This window comes from Lontra canadensis, unplaced genomic scaffold, assembly GCF_010015895.1.
Source record: "Lontra canadensis isolate GAN:19392208 unplaced genomic scaffold, GSC_riverotter_1.0 scaffold547, whole genome shotgun sequence".
NCBI lineage: Eukaryota > Metazoa > Chordata > Mammalia > Carnivora > Mustelidae > Lontra > Lontra canadensis.
The window spans coordinates 1-8,402 of NW_022631537.1; the positions used below are offsets into that span (position 1 = coordinate 1).

At 39.0% G+C, this 8,402-nt stretch overlaps 1 long non-coding RNA gene across 1 annotated transcript; it reads left to right on the plus strand.

The window, feature by feature from the left end:
• The first annotated feature begins 3,059 nt into the window (after window positions 1–3,059).
• On the plus strand, window positions 3,060–8,185 carry LOC116863112. Its single transcript, XR_004381766.1, has 2 exons — window positions 3,060–3,226; window positions 6,934–8,185. It is a non-coding gene; the product is annotated as an uncharacterized LOC116863112 (long non-coding RNA).
• The last annotated feature ends 217 nt before the right edge of the window (window positions 8,186–8,402 follow it).

Consider the following 8,402-nt stretch of genomic DNA (forward strand, 5'->3'; position numbering starts at 1 on the left):
AATTCAGTAGAGTCTTAAATGTATTTGTAAATTTTTTAGTGACAAATTAGCTTTTATTATTATTTTTTTAAGATTTCTATTTATTTATTGAGACAGAATGTTTATATGCAGGGAACTGGGGTTAGGGGAAGGGGCAGAGGGAGAGATCAAATCTTAAAGCCGGCTCCACACCCCAGTTCAGATACATCAGGCTCCATCACAGGACCCTGAGACCACGACCTGAGCTGAAATCTAGAGTCTCATGTTTAACCAACTGTGCCACCCAGGTGCCCCCAAATTAGCTTTTATTTCAAAAGTAGCTTTGAAGTATCACTTTGGTCAGTATCACTTGGATAAATGAGGTCTCAAGTTTTTCTTAATGCTCATTGTTGTATCGTAGATTTAGATAGTATTGAACTACATGGTGGAGGTTACTTGTGATTTTTTTAATTTGTTTTTATGGAAAGGATTAAAGGTTTGAGGTGGTAATGACACGTTAAACTTTTTGTCATGTCTCCCCCTTCCCAGTAATTGCTTTGCTTTGCTTTTTTCTGTAGGAAATAATTACCTTATTTGGATGGCGTAGTAGGCTGATAATATATATAAATAAAAATGCAGGTGTGTTACTGGGAAATAATTTTGGCTCGTTTAACCTATTGCAGTAAGAAACACATGAGGTTTAATCATGGGGTAATAGTAAAGCACTTAAATCTTCATAGAGCTCTTTTGAGAGACTCTGTTACTTTAGTATTTGAAAAGAAAAATCTGCATGTATAGAGATATCTAAGGTATAGGTTGTATTTCATTTCATGCAAACAGTCTCAAAATACTTTGTTCATGCTCCTAAATAAAGAGGTCTTTTTGATACTGTCATGATTTTCTATCTTCCAAAATAGAAACACTATTTTATATAATTAATTTATTTTTTAAAAACATTATTTATTTGAGAGAGAGAGAGCAGGCAGGGCAGAGGGAGAGGGAGAAGCAGACTTCATGCTGAGCAGGGAGCCCAGTGTGGAGCTTGATCCCAGAACCTGGGCAGATGCTTCAGCTGAGCCACCTAGGTGCCCCTAGAATTGCTATATTAAATTATTTTACTTACAGTCAAACATATTAGAAAAAAGTACACTCGGGGCACCCGGGTGGCTCAGTGGGTTAAAGCCTCTGCCTTCGGCTCAGGTCATGATCTCAGGGTCCTGGAATCGGGGCCCACATCGGGCTCTCTGCTCCATGGGGAGCCTGTTTCCTCCTCTCTCTCTGCGTGCCTCTCTGCCTACTTGTTATCTCTGTCTGTCAAATAAATAAAATCTTAAAAAAAAATAGAAAGAAAAAAGTACACTCATAATAACTTCTGTTTGGATTGCCTTGGAGATCTATGCACTGTGGCCATCTGTTGACTTGAGCTGTCAGCTCCAGATTGAGGACAGTAACTCATGGTGCCTGGGAAGAAGGCCAGGGAAGGACAGGCAGCAGTTACTCTTCTTTTCCAAGCTCATGTTTCACACTGTAGCTCAGCACTGTCCAGAGGGTTACTTAACTCTGCCAAGCTGCCTTTATTCTGGTGGAAACTACCAAACGAACATGATGTTAAAGACTCAGGTGGTTAAAACTAGGGAAAAAGTCAATATCAAAGTAAATCTTGTGAAGGCATAAGTGATTTAGGCAGTGAACCTCATTGCTTGGTGGTCTCCTCCATCTAGGGGTCTCCCATAAGCATAATTCTGTTAACTGAACCAGATCTCATCTCAGGATGATGCTAACAGGCTCTGCATGTGCAGAGAGGAAACTGCATTGAGTTGCTGTGGTGGTACATTAACTGCTTCCAGTGTATTTAGAAATATTAGGAGGTGTCTCAGGACCTGTGTTCTACACACAACAGTCCAGTAGCAGCTCTGTTTCCATTTAATAATTGGAATTAATATCCCCAGGCAACAGAGTTGTAATCCCCTGTATTGCCTGTAAATTCAGTGATATGAGGATTCAGTGGCCAAGTGGCATCTTAATTTCCAAGTCCGTGGAGCCATTGTATCCCCCAATGCAAGTCCAGGCCCTTGCAGAAGATCTAAGTTTTTTGTATTTTCCATTTTTAATGCTTTGTAGAGTTCTGCTTTTTTCAGTTTGAATACCTCCGTCCTTAGCTTTTCTCAAGGGAAATGTTGCAGCCGGCAGTTCCTCTGCTTCATGTGCCGTTCTGCAGTCCCTTACTTAGTCACGTTCTTAGTCAGGGTCAGAAAACTGTTGACTGGTTTATCGTATAGGGCAAGGTGTGGGGGTGAGGATCTTCCACTATGTCTGGATGCACCACCCTCTTAGTACCTCGATGTGTTCACCAACCCAGAAAGTTGAAGAAATAATTTTTTGACATAAATAAAATTTGCTCAGTTTGTGTTATATGTAATCATTTTTCTTTCAAAAGTAATATGTCCACTGTAAGATAAATTTTCTTTTTTGAAATTCCATCTGATAACATTCAAAATAGTAAAAAGGATTAATCTAAAGTGAATTTGGGCCTCCTTTCCACCTCAGTCCCCAGTCTTCCAGTTCTTCTCAGAAGGTTAGTGTTCCACAGTTAGCAAGTTATTTATTTATTTTTTTTAAGATTTTATTTATTTGAGAGAGTGAGAGAGCGCGTGCCGTGAGCAGAAGCAGGGGGAGCGGCAGGCAGAGGGAGAAGCAGCCTCCCCAGTGAGCACAGACCTTATGTGGGACTTGATCCCAGGACTGGGATTGTGATCTGGGCCGAAGGCAGATGCTTAATGGACTGAGCCACCCACGTGCCCAAGTGAGCAATTTCTTATATAATTTTTCAGAAATACTCTTAAGTCTGTAAATGGTAATATACCTGGACACTTCTGCACTTTAATTTCTCCCTTTTTGTATGTTTTGAAGACACTTCTGTATCAGTACCTGTGATCTGGTTCATTTTTGTTAATGCTTTCATAACACTCAGTTATATGAATGTACTGTAGATTATTTCCAAGTTTTTACTTGTGGGATGTTTTTGGTCAGTATCACTTGGAGATACAGTGAAGGATTTAGAGTTGAATTTTTGACAAAGGCAAAGGCTTTCCAGGTCACATGTTATTTTTATGTAACCCTTTCAGGAGAATATGAGAAAGGTGTAGACCATCTGACAAACGCAATTGCTGTGTGTGGACAGCCGCAGCAGTTGCTGCAAGTGTTACAGCAGACTCTCCCACCACCGGTGTTCCAGATGCTTCTGACCAAGCTTCCAACAATTAGTCAGGTAAGGATTTGAAATGTTAGTAAAAGTGAGTAGAATCTGAGAAGTAAATGTTTTAAGGACATTGGCATTTAAAAATTAATCTAGTGAACATGATGAAATTTGAAACTCTTGGAATCAAAGTAGAATTGGAGATAGCAGTGCTTGAAATTTTTCTTCCCTAACAATATTGGAGTGAGCGATACTAAGATCTAGTCATTGTGTCCTATGTGTGCATCAAGAAGTACGTCTCGTATTCTGAAATCTGAGGCCTTGGTATTCACCAGAATTGGGCCACTCTCAGCTACTTTCTGAAACTACCTTTCTGTCGACTTTTGTGAGCCCATGAATTCAGTTATGTTGCCTGGCAGAGGGCATAGGGGCTGAGATGACATAGCCTGTAATTAGATCTTAAAGGATTGTTGGATATCCTCTGACTTCACTTGTCTAAAAAGCCCCAGTGCCTCTGCTTCTGCCAAGATGGGCTTTGGGCTTGGAGTTACTTGACTGCATCTCCAAAGCTATATTGAATACACCACCATTTGTATAAAAGATTATTTATAACTTAAGAATTGATTAAGAGGCATTCTGTTCATTTTTATTTTTTTCCAAGAAATCAAAATGAATCTAGTTTTTGGAATAGTTTGTTTACTCGTGTGTGAGTTTCCACAGTTGGTGTGATTTAAGATTGTTTAATTCCTCAAACTGATCTTTACTCAGGTTGAAAAGGGACTGGAGAGAAAATAAAGGCCCCAGAGATTTAAGGGAAAGGGTTGAAAAAACCAAAGATTTGGTCTTAACCCTTTTTATTTTTTTTTTTAATTTTATTTTTTTTTTTTTAAAGATTTTATTTATTTATTTGACAGAGGGAGAGATCACAAGTAGGCAGGAAGGCAGGCAGAGAGAGAGAGGAAGGGAAGCAGGCTCCCCACGGAGCAGAGAGCCCGATGCGGGGCTCGATCCCAGGACCCTGGGATCATGACCTGAGCCGAAGGCAGAGGCTTTAACCTCTGAGCCACCCAGGCGCCCCAACCCTTTTTATTTAGACTAATGTGGTTCCTAGTCTATCTAAATCAGAATCCTCTGTTTAATGTTACCTGCTCTTGGAAAGGCAACATAGCGTAGTGCTTTTGGAAGATGGACCTGAGGATGTGAGGTCTTTTGAAATGTGGATGAGTTCAGGATGAAACCTGAACTCCTCTTTATAAAAATGACCTCCTTTACTCAGTTAACTCATGTTATTTGGAAATATTTTCAAATGCTAATTTTGGAATTACTGTATTCCTCCTTGTATGATGACTGAGCATTTTCAGCCAAAAAGGGAAATGTTTGGAGCGTTGAATGACCAGTACTCTTAATTTATATGAGAGTGAAAAGATATCTTGAATTCTTTTTGGTTTTAGTTATATAATTGATTAACATGTAAAACATACTATTATTCCTTAGATTTTGAGATGGGACTGACAGTAGTGTGATCATTATTTTCTTTGATAACAGTGTTTAGAAATGTTAAGTATTGAATTCTCAGAATGGGTAAACCTTAGCAAGTTTTGTATTCTTTGAATACAAAGGACATAATTTTTCCCCCCCTTAAAATTTTTTTAATTGAAGTATTGATGACACACGATGTTACATTAGTTTCAGGCGTACAAGTTACTGATTTGACAGGTCTGTACGTTATGGTCTGCTTGCCATAAATGTGGCTGCCGTCTGTCTCACTATACAGCAGTATTATGTGATCATTGACTGTATTTCCTGTGCTGTACTTTTAATCCTTTAAGCCTGGACCTGTCACTCCCCTTCACTTAATTTTGCCCCCACCCACTTCCTTCCAGCAACCACCAGTTCATACTTAGAGATCTCTTTCTCCTTTGTTTGTTCATTTGTTGGTATTTATTTTATTATTTATTTAATTAAAAAATACTTATTTATTTGACAGAGAGATCACAAGTAGGCAGAGAGGCAGGCGGAGAGAGAGAGAGGAGGGGAAGCAGGCTCCCTGCTTTGCAGAGAGGCCATGACCTGAGCTGAAGGCAGAGGTTTAACCCACTGAGCCAACCCAGGTGTCCCGTTTGTTGGTTTTTAGATTCCACATATAAGTGAAATCAGCTGGTGTTTATCTTAGTGAAATAACACTTAGGATAATATCCTCTAGGTCCATCCATGTTGCAGATAGCAAGATCTCATTCTTTATGGCTGAATAATAGTCCACTGTATATGGTTACCACTTCTTTATCCATTCATCCATTGATAGACACTAATGTTGCTTCCATATCTTGGCTCTTGCAGATAATGCTGCAGTAAATCTAGAGGTGCATACATCATTCCGAATTAGTATTTTCATTTTCTTTTCTTTTTTTTTTTTAAGATTTCATTCATTTATCAGAGAGAGAGAGCATGCGCATGAGCTAGGAGGGAGGGGCCGAGGGAGTGGGGGAAGCAGACTTCATGTGAGAAGAGCACCTGATGTTGGACTCTTGATTCCAGGACCCTGAGATCAAGACCTGAGCGGAAGGCAGTGGCTTAATGGGATGAGCCACCCCAGGCATCTCTCTTCTTTTCTTTTCTTTTTTTTTTTTTAATTTTACTTGAGAGAGACCAAGTATGACTGGGTGGCAAAGGGAGGGGAGAAGCAGGTTTCCTTCTGAACAGGGAGCCCAGGGGAATCATGACCTCAGCTGAAGGCAGATGATTTAACTGAATGAGCCACCCACGCACCCTCTATTTTCATTTTCCTTGGGTAAATAACCAGCAGTGGAATTACTGGACCATAACAGTATTCCTATTTTTTAATTTTTTGAGGAACCTTTCAGCTGTTTTCCACAGTGGCTGTACCAGTTTACAGTCCCACCAAAAGTGCATGAGAGTTCCTTTTTTTCCACATCCTTGCCAACACCTGTTACTTCTTGTCTTCCTGTTTCTGGGCACTCTGACACTGTGTGAGGCGATATCTCATTGGGGTTTTGTATTTGCATTTCCTTGATGATTAATGGTGTTGAGCATCCTTGCATCTGTCTGTTGGGAAAATGTCTGTTTAGGTCCTCTGCCCATTTTTAATTGGATTATTAGGGTTTTTTTCCCTCCTGTTGAGTTGTATGAGTTCTTTTTATATTTTGGATTTTTTAAAAGAGTATTTATTTATTTGACAGAGGTCATAAGTAGACAGAGAAGCAGGCAGAGAGTGGGGGGGAAACAGGCTCCCTGCTGAGTAGAGAGCCTGATACAGGGCTCGATCCCAGAACCCTGGGATCATGACCTGAGTCAAAGACAGAGACCTTAACCCACTGAGCCACCCAGGCGCCCCTATATTTTGGTAATTAGCCCCTCATTAGATATACCATGTACAGATGTCCTCCACCTCAGTAGGTTGCCTTATCATTTTCTTGGTTTACTCTGCCATGTAAAAGCTTATTACTTTGGTGTAGTCCCAGTAGTTTATTTTTGCTTGTTTCCCCTGCCTGAGGAGACACACCTAGAAAATGTTGTTGAGGCCAGTGTCCAAGAAGATTACTGCTTAGGAGTTTATGGTATCAGGTCTCACATTTAGATCTTTAATCCATTTTGAGTTTATTTTCATGCAGGATGTAAGGAAGTGGTCCCGTTTCATTCTTTTCCATGTGGCTGTACTGTTCCTCAACACCATTTATTGAAGAGACTGTCTTTTTCCATTGGATATTCTTGCCTCCCACAAAGGACTTCTAAAAATTAAAATTGTTTTTTTTCTCTTTCAGAGAATTGTAAGTGCTCAGAGCTTGGCTGAAGATGATGTGGAATGAGAAAATGTCAACATAATCTCAATTAAAAATATTTTTAAAATCTTAAGTTGGAAGATGAGCAGCTCTGGGGGGAAAAGGGCAAATAGGCTTGTTATGGACTGTCCTACACTGAAATCTACCAAAGTTAATTTTTACTTTGTGTAGATCCATTTGTCTGTTTTATTTATTTTTCCCAGTGAAAAGTGTATTTTGATAGAAAGCTTTTCATTTTATAAATACACTATGAGTTACCAAAATATCATGGATTTATTTTATTCCGAAAACGTGCAATTAAAGTGTACATATAACATCACATTACTTATGTTAGAAATACTCAGTGCTTAGTTTTGAAAGATAAGCAGAAAAAGTATAGGAGAAAGCTGAAGAATGCACGTTTTTTTAAGCTAGTACATTTGCTCTACATTAAAGAATTCGATGGAATCTTTATCAAAACTGAGCATTAAAATCTTTGAGAGATTACTTTTTTCCATTTAATCTCTTAAATATGATGTGAGAAGTGCTGCTGTGCTGTATTAATTCACCTCCTCCCTGTGTATTTGTCATTTTAATCGGTGGGCTTAATGTGTTCTGGATATTTATCGTATTTTAGATGTATGTAGTAAATAGCACCGGGAATTAAATCTATGTACATCCTTAATCTAGCCATGTGAGCCTCACTAATTACTGTCTACCCTCTTTCCTCACTTAAAAAATGAGGGAATTGGTTTGCTAACTCAGAGAAGTGTCCCTTTCAGCTTTTAATTAATTTGTTTCTGTTACGCATCTTTAAAACCACCTTCTCCTGAGGGATATATTTGTTTGGACAACCAGGCCTTGCATTTTTTATACTCTGAAGTTTGCATGCTTGCCTGACTTAGTATTTCTGAACTGATTGTCCCACCCCCACCCCTTTTTTTAAAGATCTAACTTGTGTTGGTTTTCACTGAAATCATGCAGTTCTGTCATTACTCTTGTAAATCTGAAACTTAACCTTTAGGGTAACTGGGATAAACTTGTAAAATGTTTGTTCCCCTTTGCTTTTATCTTCAGTGTATCTCCTCAGTCCTCTTTCAATCTGATTCATTTATCTTGTTATGATGAGAATAAGGTATAACCTTGTGGCTGAAGACTTGGAGAGAATGAAAGTGTTCTCAAAATAGTGACATGTTATCTGCAGTCACAGGTTGAACATTAGGTCTGAGAATAAAGATCCTTGGTACGTACTTGTCATCTGTTGAACTGAGTAACAATTCCTCCCTGTACATACACGTTGCCTTTATTCTGTCTCAAAATCTGGAGCGATCCTGCAGACTTTTCCTATGTACTTAAGTCTTTTACTTAATTTGTTTATAAATTTTCCTTAACCTTAGCATTGGGTTTTTGTTGTGATAGGGGTATAGAGGAAAGAGTTTGGAGTATAGTTCTAAGTTTTTGCTTCTGGACAG